Source organism: Macaca nemestrina, chromosome 14 (genome assembly GCF_043159975.1).
Source record: "Macaca nemestrina isolate mMacNem1 chromosome 14, mMacNem.hap1, whole genome shotgun sequence".
Lineage (NCBI taxonomy): Eukaryota > Metazoa > Chordata > Mammalia > Primates > Cercopithecidae > Macaca > Macaca nemestrina.
In genome coordinates, this window is record NC_092138.1 from 105,805,589 (window position 1) to 105,827,090 (window position 21,502).

Sequence of the window (21,502 nt, forward strand, 5' to 3'; positions counted from 1 at the left end):
TTGACTTTTCTTCTCTAATCAGAAGCCTCCTTTGCATAGTTACAGATGTGGGCTTGATAAACCACCTTAAGCACTGGTTGAGACTGGGGAGAAAGGGGGAGCGAGAGAATTTTTTCAAGGAATAAATGCAAAACTCATTGCTTTAATAAATGAAATCTATCCTTCTCAAAATGCTTATACACTCTTATGAAAAGGCAGATAAAACTAGATGGAAGTTTTCTTCAGAAGAGAACCAATGCTTTTGGCTTGTCAGTATAAACAAAATATCATGAAAAAATTATGTTCCAGCTGACATAATCAAACTTGCTCAGAAACTATACAAATACACAGGGGAAAATACCTTTTATGACCACCTATTTAAAATGGAGTTACTAAAGAGATCACTTTATTCTTAAATCATAAGCAAGATGATTCAATGCCATCTTCTGTAAGTCAATACAGAAGTGAAAAAATTAAAAGCTATTAGCATTCCATTTACTATCGATTAGGAAAACATTCAATCATTTCTAATAAGGAAAAGATCTGATTCCTTGGAGACATGTTAAGGAAAGTAATAATATCTATTTGAGAAATCATATATCAATTCAGAGGCTTATGGAAAATCACAGATTTGAGGGTCTCCCGTCTAACAATGATCACGATATATGCTACCCATGGCTACCTTTAAATACAACACTAAAACACTAATTTACATCCCTGTGAAAGTGAATCCATGTAAAAGTTCACTGCAGTCCATTTCTGCAGTGAATAATCAAGAAGGGAAAAAACTAAGGGCCTATTCACAAACTACTAGGATCCTAGAAATACCAGTTTTCAAGTCATTACAGCCAATGTGTATTATTTTTTAAAACCCAAGACTAACAACAAAAGCAGGAATATTCAAAAGGTTACACCAAAACCTTTTGAATATTCCTGCTTTTGTTGTTGAGTGGTGCCAAAAAGTTGAAACTATCTGCAAGTGATTTCAAATCTTTACGTGTCTTTTGGCTGGCTTAAAAGCTGGGAATCAATTTCTTTCTTCACCCTCATCTTCAACTACTGGGAAGGAATCGATGTGTCTAGACCAACTAGAGAACTCTGGAGTAATGCCCCTGCAGTACCAATTCAGGGCTTCCCTGGTAGGCAGCAGCTTCTTCACTTGACCCGTCTTTGGCCCCAAGGACTGAAACTGCTCAAGGACTCAGCCCTTGTGAGAGAGGAGGCCAGCGGGCACCAAGAGTGTGGCAGGAAAAGGACTAGGCCAGCAGTGAAGAATTCACCAGCAGGAGACAAAGGGGCAGCCTGCTGCCCAACAATCCTCTACCAGTGTGCAGTGAGGGGAAAAGGGGGTGAACAAAGGGAACAAGGGGCCTAAAAAAGAGGGCAGTGGCTATAATTTCTAAAACATACATAAATAACTTAAAATTTGGTACAGAGACCCAAAAAATGCAGCTCTAAGCCACTGAGGGACATAATAAAACAGAGGTTGGGAAAGCCACTAAATCATCTAAGGCTTATTCTTTTTCTTCCAACTGATATGTGGTTTAACACTTATTCTTTAACTACCAAACTTCATACAAAAATTACTCTCATGCCAATCGTTACTATCATGCCCTCTTTCTTGCAGTAATTTGTGCTTCTTGGGAACTACAAAATACCCATGAAAACAAAACCAAAGATTACTTTTCTATCACCTTTTTGTGAAAGACTATATGTCCGAAACCAAAATTTGTAGTATATTCTTCAATTTTTAAAAATACCATTCTTATTCACAGGTGGCAGATGGTTCTTAAATCTTTTCAGTCAACTATATTAATAAGAAATCATAACAAAAAAAATCATATAAAAATATTTTTTATTAACATATACAACATAGAATTGAAAAAAGCATGGGAAAATCAATGAAAAGAAAAAAAAATCAACCTATCTTAACACATTGAAGATAAAGATGACCACGGAATGCCAAAAAGGAGGCCATTCAAACTGTATTATTCCAAATACTGCCTCAATGGAAAGCAACATAAACACCATCAATTAAATTCCTTCAATTGCCCTAAGACTCTCTAAAATGAAATTACCAGGTTTTAACAGAATAACGTTCCAAGATAATACATGCATTATTAGTTACTATGATTCAAGCATACAACTTTTGGTTTCTTTTCATTAAGGCCTCTAACATTTACAAAAAAACAAACTTCATAGGTCTTTAACATTCACCAAAGCAATATAATACATTTTTTGAAAGAAAGGAAGAAAAGCAATACTTTTTAAAACCAAGTCAACCTATAAAGTTCCATTCAATCAGCTAGAAGATTCAGTCCGATAGTTCATAAAACTACGAAACCCATTTTGGAAAGATTAACACAAAAACTGCAAATAATTTATTTGAATTTTCTTAAAATGTCTATTTAACACAGGAGGCTGAAATCTTTTTTCACATTGAGTCAATCGCAATGCCATAATGTCACCAAAATATCGACATTGGAAACATCTGAGTTAAAAAGGTCCAAATACAATCTGCTTTTCTCAAGCAACACAACACCCGCCCTACTAACAGTTTCAGCATGGCACATGTACAAAACCTAGCACCCTGCAGTTAAGCAAACCGCCTTTAAATTTTCTGTCTGGCAGCAATCCACTTGCGTGTCTGTATGTTTTTACAAGTACTCTATGTATTTCATTGCGTCAGCTGCATTTCTTTGAGTTTTAAATGGTCTGGGAACATTTTATGAAATGTTCTATATCTTTATATGGAAAATAACATACACTGGAAAACTGCATCGGTCTAATATTTATATATCTATTTCTTTATCCACCATTCAATGCTATAATTGCTTATGTTCCAAAACACCTTCTCACATTCATAAGCTCACCATCAAATGTAGTGTCACCAAACAGCTAACTTTCAACACAAAAATCTGCAGGGAAGAGTACTACCACAGAAGAAAGTAACATAATTTGCTTAGGCAATTGGCAGTAAGAATAGAGTAATCAGCGTATGTCAAGCTTTTTCCCCAAGAATTGTCCCGCTGACAGAAAATTAAGAATCTAGTGGTACATAGCACACCCTTCTTTCCTTATCCTTTTCTCTCAATAACTTTCTTCTACTTTAGGCAATAGATAACTTACAAACTTAAAAAAATCAATGTCACCAACTCCCAGGAAAATACTTTTCAACACGAAAAAAATATTGTATTTAAAAATCTTGCTAACAATACGTACACTCTAGTAAAGTCCATGCATCTCTTAACCAAAGAGGCAGGTGGCTCTCAGACAAGGTTTCATATCATGTCATTGTGATGTCACAGCACCATGGCCATCAAAGAGGCTGTCCCCACAGAAACGTGTGCATCACTTTCACTGAAGCATGTCCATATTTAAACACACACATTTCACAGTATAGGACTCCCAAAAGCACAATCTCACTCAGGCACAGAACATGACCATGCTTAAAAAGCTATGTCTTCACAGCAGGAAAAAACTGATCTCCTAAACAAACATGTCTAACATTTTTTCTTTTAAGAAAGGCTAATCTGCTTCCACCTCAACAGTCTATGTTTTCCAGTCTTCTCCTATACATACTTTTAAATCTTTAAGATATACCAGATTGCCACAGAATGTTTAATTAATAGAAAAAGAGAGTGGGCAAGACTTACTGGAAAGGTGCTATAAATTATTTTACACAGGCTCCAAAAACCCTGAGTTCTGCCTTAGGCTTAAAGTTCCTAGAAAACGTGGTAGACAGATCTTTTACAACAGAAATGCAAAATAATTCATAAAAGTGCTGTGGTTATGTATGAGGGCTCATTTGTACATTGGTAACTCGTATGTGTACACACACACACACCTTACCAAATTATTTTCCTGTTTCCCTTTGTCATACCAATGACTTCATTTAAAGAGTCATGACATATTTTTAAACTGATTTAAAAATACACCGACTTCATTTTGTACAAAACACATAACAACTGCATACTAACCAAAAGCCATTATCTCCTATAATAGGACTTCTTCTAGGAAATTTAAGAGAAGTTGCAAATGTAGCAGTTAACACGGGAATCTACACTGCTTTCACTTTTAACATGTTAGGATTTCAAGGCAGAAAACATTACATTTAATGCCCGCTGAATTTACCCAATCATTATCTCTAGGATATTTCAGTCAATAAGAGACAAAATATTGAACATATTTAAAGCTTACAATTACAAAATCTGCCCTTTAAAGAAGCAGGACTTTAACATCAGCTATAAACCATATAATCTCATTGTTCAATTTCATGGAGTTTAAGATACTATCTTCCTCTCCCCACAACCATAAATGTTAATCCAAGCTGTAATCAGATTTAATTTTCCAGATGAGAAGATGGGAATATGCTGCAAACAGGATAACAGTCCACTACACTGCTCTTTCACTAATGACATTTCCAAATTTTATACACTAAAAATGTAGACTTTCAGAAAATAGTCTAAGAAGTTGTATAGTTTGAGAACAAGCTCAAATTCTCCCCTAAATACACTCAGAAATAAGCTTTCTTTTAATCCTCAAAAAGAAAATTTGTTTGTATTACACAAAATTAAAGTTTCTTGATAAGATGACTGCAAACTGGACTGCATTATATATAGCATTTCAAGGACACTAGTAAACTTACTAAAGCTACAAAAACTCAGCTTCATTTATTTTACATTGTAAAATACCTGACTCATTAGGTTAGCATTTTGTAATAACTAAACATAATTATTCTAGTAAATTATATTGTTTGATTGTTAAAATTTACTTGTTACAAATAATATATTTTTGAAAAGAATGTTTGAAATGTTTTATAGAGTTTAAAAATCACCAGCATGTTTTCCTTTTTTTGACAATGAAACATAAAGGTTTAGGTTGTTTTTCCTTTTAAATTTTTTTAATTAAAAATCAGTCTTTTCCAAAAAATATTGATTCTAAAATGCAGATCTGACTCTAAAATTTGAAAGACATGCAATTCACAAATTAGAGAAAAAAATCATTTTGAAGTACTATAAATGAACATTTATTTGGATTCCATGTACAAATGAAATTTGTTACTCTAAAAAAATCTATTCTAGGTATAACTTTTTGCTTTAGCACATGAAGGCTGTAAGACATAAAAACTTTAAATCATCCCAATTTTTAACCATGAGTCTAGTCTAGCATTTTCCCCCAACACTGGCATTTAAAATATAATCAAATGCAATTTCACAGCGGCCAGCCTGGTAACATAGGAACAGGTAACCATCAATATCCATAATAAAAACACAAATAACATTATTCAAGGAAAGAGAGCAAAAACCCACCTCAGTATGGCAAGCAATGGAGCCATTCACATGCCAGATTCCTCCTCAGACTAACATATTCTGCCTTTCAGACATATCCTGCTCCGATGTGACTATTTATGCATAAACAGCAGACACTGACCTATTGTTTTCAGTTGTTGAAGTTATGAATGTAGTACAGTTACCAATTAAGTGAATCAACAAGTCCTAAATGCATCAGCTGTTGTACAAATAATGAGTCCATTGACATTATACAGTAAAATCTAGGAGTTTCATCTTTCTTTCCGAAGAATACGGAAGGATTTTAACTAGCAAAAGCCACTACTTACTGATAGTTTGAAATATTTTTCATAACTTCATCTACAAAAGGAATATAAGTCTGATCTTTAACCAAATTTATGCTACGTGAATCCAAAACTCAAACATAAGTGAAATTCCAAAGGGAGCTTTAAAATGCAAAAGGAAGGGTAGGGTATGCTGGAGGCAAAAAAAAATAATAATAATAAAAAATAAATAAAAAGAATATGTTCACTTACATTTACCTTTTTCTCTACTGAATATCTTAGTTTTCAACTTTCATTATTACTTAAATTTAAATATTTGGAATTCTTAAAAATTACTTCAAAATTATTGGAAACAATTCCTAAAATCTATCAAGTTGATAGATAATTATAGATGAGTTTTTTTATGATTATAATCTCAGGCTTCCATGTAATTTCTCTATGAGTTAGGATTCATTTTATGCCACTTTTTTGAATGAGTAACCTGAAGTGTCACATTTTTATGCCAGTATGAATAATTACTTTATACTTTGCCTAAACGACAGCTGTGCCCTTTATGTATTACAAATATGACATCACTCCATATGGTCTTCATAAATAGATATATCGTACTGTCAAATTTGGTGAAAAGAGATAACTTATTTACTCAAATATAAAAAACTATTGATGGAACACCCACTATTTGCCAGGCACCGTGATAGGCATTTTATAGAAAATTTCTGATTTTACCTTCCTGACAAAGCTATGCTATAGAGACTATTAAATCAATTTTATCATAGTTAAAGAAAGCAACAGGTTATCACTTGTCCAAAGTTAGAAAATTAGTAGTCACTTGTAGAACAAATGCTCTGCTGTGGCTGACCGTGCTGATCAATAAGCCTCATCCTCCAGGAGTTTACGGTCTAGCCCTAATGGAGAACACAGAGAATTAAACAAGCAGGTACCACGGGGCTTGGTAAGTGTGATACTAGGAATTAGTTAGCACAGGGGCATCTGGCCTTGTCCTAAGGGAGCAGAAAAAGGTTCCACGAAGAAGTAGTAGAGCCAGGGTAGAGTCCAGGACTAGATCAGGGCTCATCCCATGACACACTTCTGAAGCATATACAATATAGTGAATAGGTCTGTTGTGAGGCCAAGTTCCATGTCTTACTTAACTTTGTCTCCTACAAAATGTCTTAACTGTTATAAATACCGAACAAATATTTGGAGTGTAATAGAATTAATAGAACAAAAAAAACTCATTAAACACCCTGTGTCTCCAAGTGGATAAAAGGCCAATTTCCAAACATCCAAATGAAAACAAGCCTTTGAATGCTACAGACTTCCTAAAGATCACACTGGCATGTCGTAAGCACACAATAAATATTAGTTGTTGTTATATTATTAACCCCAATGGAGAAATAAGCAAGCACTATAAATTCGATGACTACAGATGTATAGGTGTGCCTCAAATTGGAAATACATGTGTTCCTGAAATAAACTTTTATAAACCCAATTAAAAATTTCCCATTGCCTTCTACTGCTTACTTAGAAACATTATAACTTTATCAGAAACTGATTTTCTCTACATTGTCAGTAGTTCCAAAATCCTTAAGCTACAGTTTATTTGCCTCCTGGCATCTGTTTTGCTAATGATCTGTAAACATCAAATACACTAGGGACTCTCCCAGATTTACAGAAACCCTGAGGTGAATCTGTATAAATTGAAGGACCGTTCTGCTAATTCTTTTGCTTTCTAAGTTTGCATACTGGGTTTCAGAAACAGAGTCCCACTAAACATTTTTGCAGTAACAATTATAATACTACCAGCAACCTCTTATTGAATGCTTAGGTATACCAACCATTGCCATAGGTGGCTTAATTTATTATCCTATTTAATCATAATGACTCTTCCAGGTAAGTAGAAGTTCTCTATTTAATAAATAAGAAGAGTGAGGCTCACAATGAACAAATTCACAGAGTTAAGTAACAGAGCTGGGATTCAGCCTGAATCCATCAGGCTCCAAAGAATCCAACACTGGCTTTCCTTTTTGGCTTTATTTATTTACGTCCTCCTGTTGATCTGTCTTCTAGTCATTACTGTGACTCAACAATAAGAATACATCTGGACAAATAACTACAACATGCTGTCATGAAATAGGCCTTAGCAGATTATGAATGAGAGCTTTCCAATTTCTTTATTTATAGTCCTTTGCCAAGTTAAGGATATAAATAGAATGACTCCAAAGTAACTAGCACTCTATTCAACTAGTAAATACAATATTTAAAAGATGAATTCATACGAAAAACTTAGAATGATTTTGAAGGCTAGAGTTATCCTTATCTCATCTATGAAAAAAAATTTGCTAAACAAATAGAGTAAATAAGAACACAGAGAAAATGTCTTCCTACTTAAGAAAACATGTTCCCGAGTACCTCTAAACCACAATGAGAACCCCAGTGCTGGAGTTCCCATTCATACAGGAGAGACAACGCGGACATCTCTGCAGGGGAAGCACATACCCATCAAACAGAGCCTTCCTTATACCAAAACCCTGCCTTCCCCACTCCACCCTGCTTCCAGGGAACAAGCCACTGCTGCCTAGCCCTTATCTGTACCATTAGAGAAGCAGTGCCTATGTCCTTTGAGACTTTTGTTGTTGTAAAATATACACACAATTTACTATTTTGACCATCTTTAAGTACCATGTTGTGACATTAAGTACATTCACATTGTTGTGCCACAATCACCACTATCCATTTCCAGAAATTTCTCATATTCCCCAACAGAAACCTGGAACCCATTAAACACCAACTCTTCATTATCCCCTTCTCCCAGCCCCTGGCAACCACCAATCTACTTTCTGTCTCTATGAATTTGACTACTCTAGTTACCTGATATAAGTGAAATCACTTAGCATAATATCTTCAGGGTTCATTCATGATGTCACATGTGTCAGAATTTCCTTCCTTTTTACAAATGAGTAACATTCCGTTGTATGTAGATATCACATTGTTTATCATTCCGTCAATGGACATATGGGTTATTTCCACCTTCTGGCTATTGTGAATAATGCTGCTATGAACATGTGTGTACAAATGTCTATTCAAGTCCTGCTTTCACTTCTTTTGCGTATATATCCACAAGTCAAATTACTGTATCATATAATAATTCTACATTAAATTTTTGGGGACCTTTACCATTTTTAATGTTTTAAGACCTTTAGGTAGGAAAGCTATCATAACAGCCTACAATCCTTAGTGCAGACATTAAGACCAACCCAGCCCATTTCATCTCTGTGTCTGAAATATAAATCTCTAGACCTGGCCAGCTTAGTCATTTAACTTTCCTGTAAAACTTGACATGCTCTGTTCACCTTTCTCATCTTCCCACTATCCAAATCTTTCAAAAGATGCACTTGGGCATCACTCATAAATGTGGCAAATTGTATATTCTTATATGAATTAACAGTCAATCTACCAACACTTTTTAAAAATTCAAAAGACAAAGAACTATGTCCTCCATCAAAAGTGCACTGAATTTTTAATGAGGTTGCCACAGGAACAGCAAAACTGGCACACTCATGTCCATGGCTCTCCAACTCACGAAACTAACTTGCTTTGGGCACTCCTGGTCAGCCAAAAGCAAAACGTGCAACCTCTTCTAAGCTCCCTTTACATCTTTATCTTCTTACTGCAACTGAATGCTCGCTTCCTCTGGGGTCCTTTGAAGAGTTGGATGTTTCTTCCCTACCTCTCCTCCCACTGGCCTGGAGGTGGGATAGACAGCCTCTGTTCATTAGAGTCACTTACAGGCCATTCACCTTCCTCACTCTCCAAAACCCTAGATTTTTACTTCTGGTCACCAGACCATGCCCTCCTCCCTACCACCACCAACACCGCCACCATCGCCACTCTGCTTTGTTGTCGCCTACTAATTCCAGGGTTATTCCTCATCCTTGAATCTTGTGGGTCATACTGCATTGCCACTGACTCTACCACCACTCCCACCACAGTCTTCCCGATGTTACTAGTCACACAGATGATCCTTCCAAATCCCGGAACTCTTGATTCCTAGGCCACTCCCCCCAACAATCTCACCCTCTACTCCTACGGTCACACCCTAAACTCTACCACTACCAATAATTGAAACCCCTGTAGCAATCGCAAGTTGCAAGCATCTCAGTCTCCAACCATGATCCACTTCCTCTGTTTCCATTCATCCCCTGTAGCACTCTTCCTTCTTCTATCCCACAGGAGCATATACTCTATCCATGTTTTCATTGCCCTTTTTTTTTTTTTTTTTTTTTTTTTTTGGAAACAGAGTTTCACGCTTCTTGCCCAGGCTGGAGTTCAATGGCACAATCTAGGCTCACCGCAACCTCTGCCTCCCGGGTTCAAGCGATTCTCCTGCCTCAGTCGCCCGAGTAGCTGGGATTACAATCATGTGCCACCACGCCCGGCTAATTTTGTATTTTTAGTAGAGTCAGGGTCTCTCTATGTTGGACAGGCTGGTTTCTAACTCCCAACCTCAGGTGATCCGCCCACCTCAGCCTCCCAAAGTGCTGGGATTACAGGCATGAGCCACCGTGCTCAGCCCTTTTCACTGCCTTTTATCCACCTCAGGTCTACACCATTCTCCTTACATAGCTTAAATTCTATTGTTATAACTGTTCCTTTAAACACATTCTCAACTGACTTGTGCCTCTTTGTCATCCTCTCTTGGCAAACTCCAGTCCTTGTTAAATCCAACTATCCGCCTGCACCCATATAGCTCAGAGGGGGTCCATTTTCATAACTGTTCCATGTCTACTTGGAAACTCCTGACACCTTACAGTTTAAGGCATGTGGCTGGACAAAAACACACAGCTATGCTGACTAATCTCACCTTAAATCTGTGGTTATTAACTGTGAGCTTTAATGCAACTCAGTAATTATACCACTTTTTCCTTCATTCACTTTCTCTGTCTCCTGGCGGCTATTTTATACTTTCTCCTCTTCCCTCCAACCTCAAACCTTCTCCAACCTCAATTGCCACTCATTCCCTTACTTGCCACTTCCCTGAGAAAACAGAGGAATCAGAAGAGAACTCCCACAAGCCCTATCACCACCTCTATTCTCCCACCACCTCTGCCCCACAGACTCTGCCTTCGTCTTATTACATGTGCCCCTTGCAAAGGTCCTTTGTCCACTTGTGAAGGAGGATCCCATCCACTCTTTCCAACTCAGACAGAGCTCTACCAATCCTCCTGTTTTATTCATTTTACCTCTCTATAGGATCTTTCCCATCAGCATAGAAACATGCTGTTATTTCTACAGATATTTTTTAAAAGGTCAAGCCCACTTTCCAACAGTTACCACCCTATTTTTCTCCTTTTCTTTTTAGCTATATTCTTTGAAACAGTGTCTATACTCACAGTCACCACTTTGTCTCCTGTCTCCTCCTACTCTCATGGACCCATGACAACCAAGCTTTCATCTCACCACTTCTCCGAAACTACTCACATACCAACAGCCACACCAATGACCTTCTTTCACTGATAACATCAATTATCAATCTTTAGTCCTGATCTACAAGCACCATTTCGCACCCATGATTGCTTCCTCCTTGATATAGTTTGGCTGTGTCCCCACCCAAATCTCATCTTGAATTGTTAACTCCCACAGTTTCCATGTGTTATGGGAGGAACCCGGAGGAAGGTGATTGATTTATAGGGGTGGGTCTTTCCTGCGCTGTTCTCCTGATAGTGAGTGAGTCTCATGAGATCTCATGGTTTTAAAAATGGGAATTTCTGTGCACAAGCTCTGTCTTTGCCTGCTGCCATCCATGTAATATGTGACTTGTTCCTCCTTGCCTTCTACCGTGATTGTGAGGCCTCCCCAGGCTTGTGGAACTGTAAGTCTCATTAACCTCTTTCTTTTGTAAATTGCCCAGTCTCAGGTGTGTCTTTATTAGTAGTGTGAAAATGGACTAATACACTCCTGGAGTCACTTTCTTTCTTCAGGAGGCTTCCAGAGCATCCCACTCTCCTGCCTCACTGGCTTCTGCAGGCTCCTTGTTGATCTCTCCCTATTGAAGAGCCCCAGAACTCAGTCTTTGGACTTGACTTTCTTTCCTTTGCTGGTCCTCTTTCAGTCCCATCACTTCAAATACGCACTATTAACTTTACATTTATTTCTCCAGCTCCTATCTCTTCCAATTCCAGACTCATTTATCTAACTGTCTACTCAACATCTCCACTTGACATCTCAAATTTAACATATCCAAAACAGAACTCCTGATCTTTCTCTCACATCCCAGAGCCAATGTATCAGCCACTCCTGCCAACTAAACCTTCAAAATATATTCAAATTCTGACCATTTCACTCCATCTCCACCACTACCACCCTGATTTAAGCCACCATCATTTTCTACCTGGATTAACTACCAATAGCCTCCTAACAGGTCTTCCTGCTTCTGGTTCCAATTTCCTGTAGTCCGTTCTCAAATAGCAGCTAGAGGAATCCTGTAAAACTCAATTCAGGGCCTCCTCTATAACGTCCTCCCTTCACCAGCATACCTCTGCACTCACTTCCTAACTCTCCTCTCCTAACTTTGTTCCCACCGTCTGCTTGCTGCTCCTGAAACACACATGCCATGCTTCCACTTCATGGCCTATATCCTGACAATTCACTCTGTCTGATAAAATATCAAGGAATAAGGCATGTGCTATCAGACTTTATTCACAAGTTAGTTTCCCAATGAGGCCTTCCCCAACCACCTTATTTAAATTTATAATTTTCCTATCCTAACCATTCCTCATTCCATTTTCCTGGGTTATGTTTCTCTTCAGTGCATTTCACCATGCAACATACTATATACAGGTTGAGTATCTTCTGTTTTTCAAAATGCTTGGGACTAGAAGTGTTTTTTCAGATTTTTTTCAGATTTTGTAACATTTCATATACATAATGAGATATCTTGGGGATGGGCCCCAAGTCTAAATGCAAAATTTATATTTCACATATACCTTATACACATAGCCTGAAGGTAATTTATACTTTTTTTTTTTTTTTTTGAGACAGAGTCTCACTCTGTCACCCAACCTGGAGTGTAATGGCGTGATCTCAGCTCACTGCAACCTCTGCCTCCTGGGTTCAAGCGATTCTTCTGCCTCAGCCTCCCAAGTAGTTGGGATTACAGGCACCCGCCGCCACGCCCAGCTAATTTTTGAATTATTAGTAGAGTTGGGGTTTCAGCATGTTGGCCAGGCTGGTCTCGAACTCCTGACCTCAAGTGATCTGCCCACTTGGCCTCCCAAAGCACTGGGATTACAGGTGGGAGCCACTGCACCATCCTATATAATATTCTAATAACTGTGTGCGTGAAACAAACTTTGTACAATGAACCATCAGAAAGCAAAGATGTCACTGTCTTAGCCACCCATGTGGACAATCTGTGGTTTGGCATCACCATCATTCCCACCTATTAATTTATATGCTACCAATAAGCAATTATTTTCTTGTACCTATTTACATATAAGTACCTAACAGTAAAAAATATGACATACTGGTTTTGGGGGGTTGTTTTTTGTTTCCAGACAGAGTCTAGCTCTATCACCCAGGCTGGAGTGCAGTGGCACTATCTCTCCTCACTGCAACCTGACCTGAAAGGTTCAAGTGATTCTCCTGCCTTAGCCTCCCAAGTAGCTGGGATTACAAGCACCCGCCACCATGCCTGGCTAATTTTTGTATTTTTCGTAGAGACAGGGTTTCGCCATGTTGGCCACGCTGGTCTCGAACTCCTGACCTCAAGGGATCCGCCCGCCTCAGCCTCCCAAAGTGCTGGGATTATGGCCACCATGCCTGGCCAACATACTGTTTGTTGCTTTATTGAGACAAAGTCTCGCTCTGTCACCCAGGCTGGAGTGCAGTGGCGTGATCTTGGCTCACTGCAACCTCTGCCTCCTGGGTTCAAGCGATTCTCCCGCCTCGGCCTCCCGAGTAGTTAGGATTACAGGTGCCCGTCACTATGCCCAGCTAATTTTTGTATTTTTAGTAGAGATGGGGTGTCACCATGTTGGCCAGGCTGGTCTCGAACTCCTGACCTCAGGTGATCTGCCTGCCTCAGTCTCCCAAGTGCTGGGATTACAGGCGTGAGCCACCATGCCCAGCCCTGACATACTGTTAATAGAGTGAAAAAATAACATGTTCAGAGTAACTTGTGACATCACATCAGCACTCAGAAAGTTTTAGATTTTGGAGCATTTTGGATTTTCAGATTAGGGATGCTTAACCTGTCCTTATTATCTGTTTTCCCCTACTAAATTATATGCTTTATAAAGGCAAGGATCTTTGCTTATTTTGTTCACTACTATATCCTCAGCACCTAGAAAAAGGGCCTAGCAACTGAATGAACAAAAGAAGGAATGAAGGAATAAAGGGAGTAATACCCTTTCTTCTCAAATACCTCGTTTGGCAACATGTATCAAAAGCACTATCAATGTCCACACTCTACACCCTAGTAATTCCGCACCTCAAAATCTATCCGAAGGAAATAGTCTGAAATGTAGGTACTTTTTAAAATTTTTTTCAAGCATCATTGCAAAAATTGAAAAAGTGTTAATAAGTTCAAGTGATGCAATATTTACATCACAATGACGTGGAAATACATCATTGCATTATGAAGAATTAACTCAAAATACAAAGATTTATCATACTGTAATAGCAATTATCATTTTTTAATGTTTTAAATCCAGACTAAAATTAACTCATCAAAATGTCTAGCCATGAGTGAGTTGTAGGATTATTGGTGATTTTTTTTGGCCTTATCTTCTGAATTTTCTATATTTTTAATAAGATTCATAAATTTTTTAAATGAACTTTGCAAATAAATATGTTCCTGGGAAATTAGATTTACATTACAACAGTTTATAATGTCCCCATCTGCCTCTTTCAGGAATCCATCCCTGACTACGTCAGCCCACACTTGACTGGTCTCCTCACTAAGCTTCTATAATATTCGCTACTTTGGCAGCATAATAAATGACTAAGCACCGATTATGCACCTAATCATTTCCTATCTTAGACTGTTAATTCTTTCATTTAAGTACTTGTCTCCCCAGTAAGTAAAATAAGCCACTCCAATGACCAGAACCCATGTCTCCTTACCATCTGTGCTCTTCCCACAGATAAAGGCACCAGACTTCTAGCACAGTGCACAGCACAGAGTAGGCTGCCTTCCATACATGCTTGCTGAATTGAATTCTATCTGAATTGCCCTTATTAAATTTCCTGGGGTAGATTAATTCAGGGGCACTTCCAGCCAACTCTCCTTCAAAAGACTACTCTGTGCCTACTCTGTGTCACACACTGTGATAAGCACAGTCCATGTCATGCCACTTAAGCTTCACAACTCTACAACTCTACAAGGTAAGTATTGTTATCCCCAGAAGATCAGGAGAGATGAAATTCCTGGCTCATACTCATACCAATGGTAAATGCAAAAGCTAAGATTCAAACTCAGATTAAACTCTAAAACCTATACTCTTGGCTGGGCACAGTGGCTCACGCCTGTAATCCCAGCACTTTGGGAGGCCGAGGTGGGAGGATCCCTTGAGGTCAGGAGTTCAAGACCAGCCTGCCCAACATGGTGAAACCACGTCTCTACTAAAAACACAAAAATTAGCCAGGCATGGTGGTGGGCACCTGTAATCCCAACTACTCAGGAGGCTGAGGCAGGAGAATTGCTTGAACTCAGGGGTCAGAGGTTGCAGTGAGCTGAGATCATGCCATTGCACCCCAGCCTAGGTGACAAGAGCAAAACTCCATCTCCAACAACAACAAAAACAAACACCAAAAAACCTATAATCTTTTTATTATTATTATTATACTTTAAGTTCTAGTGTACATGTGCACAATGTGCAGGTTTGTTACATATGTATACACGTGCCATGTTGGTGTGCTGCATCCATTAACTCGTCATTTACATTAGGTATATCTCCTAATGCTATCCCTCCCCTATGCCCCCTCCCAACAATAGGCCCCGGTGTGTGATGTTCCCCTTCCTGTGTCCATGTGATCTCATTAAAACCTATAATCTTAATCGTTATGCTTACATGGCAGAGGTTATCAGCCTTTAGCATGGATCAAAGTCACCTGATAGGCTTGATCAGTTTCTGTTTCAGTAAGTCTAAAATAGTGTCCAATAATTTGCTTTTTTTTTTTTTTTGAGACAGTCTCACTCTGTCACCCAAGCTGGAATGCAGTGGCAGGATCACAGTTCACTGCAACCTCAACCTCCTGGGCTCAAGCGATCCTCCTGCCTTAGTCTCCCAAGTAGCTGGACCTACAGGCAAATGCCACCATGCCTGGCTAATATTTGTAATTTTTTTTTGTAGAGGCAGGGTTTTGCCATGTTGCCCAGGCTGGTCTCAAACACCTGAGATCAAGCAAGCTGCCTGCCTACTTTGCATTTCTAAGAAGTTCCCAGGTGATGTTGATGCTACTGGTCTGGGGGACTACGTTTTGAGAATTACTGTTACACAGACTTGTTAAAAAAAAAAAAAAAAAAAAAAAACTAGCAATAGGAATCCACTCATCAAAGTTCCTTAGAAAAGGTGAAACATCTTCGGCTCCATCCTTCTAGTCTCAGCTCAGGTTCTATAATACTTCCCAGTGAAAGTTCTCAAGCCAACCACCCCACACTGGCAGGTTCAGTGCCCCTCCTATGTGTTAACCCTAAGCGTTCTACAGACTGGCTCACTCTCTCTCTCTCACAACATTCTGTGGGCCCTCCAGTATCACAGAAGCTGGAAAGCTACAAACTATTTCCCAAAAGCCCCTGCAACTAAGATCCCGGGTATGATTTAGGTTCTGCCAATCAGATCCACCTAATGAGACTTGAAAGCTCAGGGACGTGGGGAGACAGGAGGCAACAGGAGGAACCCATTTTTCTGATACAAACCTAGAAGGAACAGCACAACAGTTTCTATTATCTTCAGCTGGGCCATGACTGATGCGCCCCCTGCATGTTCCTCTGAGTATTTATTTATTTTCCTATCCACTATGCCTAGAACAATATTAGACTCATAGCACACAATCATTTTTAGTAAGTTTTTAGAAAATCACAATAGCCATTATAATATTTAAAAGATTTGGCATGAATCTTAAAATGTTGGACTGGAATCAGCAGACCTAGAGTCTGCCACTATCTGATCTTAAATACATCTCTGAACCTGAATTCTCTCACATATAAACTAAAAATGTTTACTGAGTTTTCTTGACTCTAAAATTCTATCATTCTATGATCTAAAAGCCTGAGACAACTCATTGCTTTGGTAAAATATCAATGCCTGTAAGTATCCTATAAAGGAAAATGGCCCTGAGGAAAAGAACTTCTTTCTGGTTTTCTGTGTAGCCAAAGACTCCGTAAAGGTAACAATCCTCTCACAAAAGAAAGAAAACAATATTAAAGTTCTTTCAATGGAGAAAAATTCTAAATTTAAGCAGCAGTGGCTACTTAAATGTCATTCTATTTATGCTTTCTTAAATTAGGAATTTAGGAAGTGTGAACACTGAAATAAGCATTTCCCAGTAAGAAGTAATTAGCCTGGTAATTGTCCTCAACTAGACCTACACACCTGACATGACAATGAGAATTTCTTTTTTTCTGGTCTTGAGACGGAGTCTTGCTCTGTCGCCCAGGCTGGAGTGCAGTGGCATGATCTCAGATCACTGCAACCTCCACTGGCTGGGTTCTAGCAAATCTCGTGCCTCAGCCTCCAGAGTAGCTGGGATTACAGGCGTGCGCCACCCTGCCCAGCTAATTTCTGTATTTTTACTAGATACGGGTTTTCACCATGTTGGCCAGGCTGGTCTCTAACTTCTGAGTTTGCTCAAGTGATCCGCCTACCTCAGCCTCCTAAAGTGCTGGGATTACAGGCATGAGCCACCACGCCCGGCCGAATCCCTGAACCTTTTTATCCATCTTGCTTGAAGCCTGGACTAAACCCTGTTATACATTCAATCTGCCCTCTCCTAATCACAGCCTCCAAAGTTGAGCACAATTCTCAAAACGATGGAACACCAGACTCAACACTTTGCCATCTTGAAAGATGCCAAAAAAGGGATGCAAATAGGTGCTTAAGTTTTATAATCCTATAACTCATGTCATTTTTCCCCATAAGACTAGCAAAGGTTAGAAGTGTGGTAAACATCTGGAGACTGAAGCATGTGGGGAAATAAGCAGTCTCCTATAATTGATAACTAAGAGTATGGTTGGATGTAAAGTAATTTGCTACAATTTTCTGCAGCACAAATAGAATGAATTTTAAATTTCCATGCCTTGTAATCCACCAATTTTACTTCTAAGAAAGCATCCACAAAACTCAGGAAGGTCATGGTCTTCTACAAAGAAGTTCATTGCAGTGTTGTTCAAAGCAGTGAAAATATGAAACCACATAAATTTCAATCAATAAGGCAATAGTTAATTAAATTATGATAAATACATACATGAAAATATTATAGTCATTAGGATGGATTTAGGAGGATGTGAAACTGGAATTCTCATACACTGCTAGAGGAACAATAAATTGGTATAGCCACTTTAGGAAACTATTTGACAGTATCTAACAAATTAAACATATATCCACCTTGTGACCCAGCATGTCCACTCTTAGGTATATACCCGAAAGAAATAAGTGCATTTGTTTACCAAAAGACAGGTACAAAACTACTCATTATAGCTTTATTGCAAATAGTAAAACAAAAGTGCTGATCTAAAGAAGGATGAATAAATTGTGCTATATTCATACAGTGGAATACTATATAGCAATTAGAAAGAACACATGCAACAACATGAATAAATCTCACAGACATATTTTTGAATAAAACAAACTAAATGACCCCATTTAAATGAAGTTCAAGAACAACTAAAACTAATATATGGTGATAACAATCAAAACAGTAGTTACCTCTCCGGATGCAGGAGGACGGGATAGGATACTGACTAGGAGGGAGAACAAGACAGCCTTCTAGGGTGCCACAAATGATCTCTGTCTGGGTAGGGGTTACACACATGTATACATTCACCAAGGTGTACATTTAAGATTTGTGGGTTTACCTCTTTGCCAAACATCCATCAATATATTTTTAAAATAAAGTGATTTAGAACTATAAATGACATGGAAAGTTGCCCTTTTTAATAATTTGTAACTGGACCTCTGAAATACAGTGATGTGTCACTTAACAATGAGAATGCACCCTGAGAAATGTATCATTAGACAATGCTGTCATTATGTGAATATCATAGAATGTACTTAACAAGCTTAGAATGGTATAATCTACTATACATCTATGCTATATGGTATAGTTAAAGCACCACCTTCCACCCCTGATCCCATTATCCTCCTCCTTCCCTTTCCAGAAGTAACCATTTTTTAAGGTTGGCATGCAGTCTTTCCATCCATACTGTTGTACTTTTAATATATATAAATGCACCCATTATAAAACAAAGTTGTTTTGTATTTTTAACATTTATATATCTGATATTTTGCAGATAGTATTTTAGCCTATTTTTCTAATTCAAAATTACGTTTTTGAGAATTACTCATGTTGCTTCAAGTAGACTGGATCCATTCCTTTTAATTGCTATAAAATTCTTCTATTCAGGTATATAATTCTTTATTCTATATTAATGTCATAATTTATCCATTTTTCCCTGTTGATGATCATTTTTCAGGATTTTTCAGTTACAAAAAAATGTTATGAACATTCTTGATTATGTCACTTTGTACACAAATGAGAATTTCACTGCAATATACAGTGAGTGGAATGAGTGGTTGCTAGGACGTGAGCCCCTTCCACTTCACCAGATACTATCAAAGCACATAGAGTTTTTGCCCTTCCATATTCTTATCAATACTGGTACTAGTCGATTTGTTACATTTTCTGCCACTCATGTATAAAATACTATCTCAGGATTTTAATTTATATTTCTTTCATTTTAGTGATAAAATCATAATCTTTTTATATGACTCTTAACTACTTGGATTTATTTTATTATTTCACCTAATATTTTTTGCCTATCAAAAATATTTCTTTCTTTCAAGTACCTTATGTATTCTGGATCCTAAGGCTTGCAAAAATTTTCAATCTAACAACTGTCTTTTTATTTTGTTAATAGTTTTTTTTTTCCATACCAAAGTTTCAAATTTTAGTGTACTCATATCAAGAGTCAAGTCTTTTTCATCATGGTTTGTGGTGTTTCTTTGTGGTTTTTGGAAAGGGTCTCACTCTGTCACTCAGGCTGGAGGGCAGTGGCATGATCACGGTTCACTGCAGCCTCGATCTCCAGACTCAAGGGATCCTCCCACCTCAGCCTCCCCAGTAGCTGGGACCACAGGCACATGCCACCACGTGCACCTGTGGTCTCAGCCAATTTTTTTGGTTTTCTGTAGAGACAGGGATCTCACTATGTTGTCCAGGCTGGTCTCAAACTCCTGAACTCAAGCAATCTTCCTGCCTCAGCCTCCCAATATGTGGGATTACAGGTGTGAGCCACTGTATCTGGCTTTGTTTGTGCTTTTTTATATCTTAGTCAAGAAATCCTTTCCTACCTAAGACTTCTAAAAATATTTTCACATTTTCTATGAACTTCTGTTTTTTAATGTACGTCTTTAGTTGTAACTTATTTGTATCAAGGCTGTGAATAGGACTTTTTTTTTTTTTTCCCAAATGACCAGTCAATTCTCTCTCAAATAGAAGAACTGCCTAGTGATAATCTTTTTATTCCTAACTCCTAAGCAGCTGGCAAAGCCCTTCTCATTAAAAAAAAAAAAAAAAAAAAAAAAAAAAAAAAAATTAGGGAAAAGGTATACTATTTAATACTTAAATATGACAAGTCATAACTAATGACATTTGGTAGGACAGACCATACCAGAATATACTGAGTCAACTTTACTCAGACCCAAAAAAAAAGACCTGCATTCACCATTATCCAACAGAAAAGCACAATGAATCCAAACAGATACTGGATTGTCTAATAAGTAAAAAAAAAAATTAGGCAAAAGTAAAACAGACATTTCTACCAGCTTTTTTAATACTCATACCAAGTTTTAAGAGTTTCATGGAGACACACAAACAAACTTTTTACCTAGCCCTCAAAATTCACAATCTCACATCAGTTTTCCACTCCTTGCCAAAGCTTAGATTTAGAAAAAGGCCACTTAGGAAAATGCTTATCTCAATAGTTACAGCATTAAGAAGAGAAATGCCTAGCTGATACTACTGCAACCATCACTAAATTTCATTGTGATATTCTTGCATAAACTAACAAAAATTATTTCACTGATATAAATCCTGTATAACTACTTACAGATTTTTACATAATGTTACATTTACCATAACAATTTACATAATGTAACTAGTATCAAGCAGCTACATTTGAATTCTTTGTTCTCTTGAAAAAGAACACCATTTTAGGTTAATAATATGTTTCTGAATATGACACTATAAGGTATTCTTAAGGGGGTATGTAACACGGACATTAATAATTTACCAAATAAATTCATTGTGATCACTTCTATTATAAAAATTCATAGGAACTCTTAATAAAAGCAAATGTTAATTTAATATTTTTACCCCTTTGTCATCCAGCCATCTATTAGAACCTAACTTATTGAGAATATCATTTTTAACAGCATTTCTTTGCAAATGTTATACTGTAGCTGCTCTATAATTATCTTTCAGGCTGCAAATTTTCAGCATTCTACATATTTTATAGCATATTTTATATATACTTAAAAATGTAAACTCAATGGTCAAGTAAACAAAAAAGGTACTCTTTAGTTCAAAAAAAATCATTAAGCATAATAAATTCAATTAGACACAGTATGAGGTTTTCCTCAAAGCCATACAATAATAATACAAGTATTGTATTGTTCAAATATTCTCATTGTTATATATCTTGTCACATTTCACTTTTAATAGGAA

At 37.6% G+C, this 21,502-nt stretch overlaps 1 protein-coding gene across 14 annotated transcripts in view; it reads right to left on the bottom strand.

Moving 5' to 3' along the window:
• The window catches only part of LOC105463895 (DENN domain containing 1A), a 547,224-nt gene that overhangs the window by 411,363 nt on the left and 114,359 nt on the right, over window positions 1–21,502 (bottom strand). The window contains exon 1 of one of the 14 annotated variants that reach the window (XM_071078303.1): window positions 3,202–4,169. The exons of 12 other annotated variants lie outside the window; for them this stretch is intronic. The gene's annotated coding sequence lies outside the window, so the exon portion shown is untranslated. Of the gene's footprint in view, window positions 1–3,201; window positions 4,170–21,502 lie in introns of those variants that run through there. One more of the 14 variants, XM_011711309.3, reaches the window with a different exon arrangement.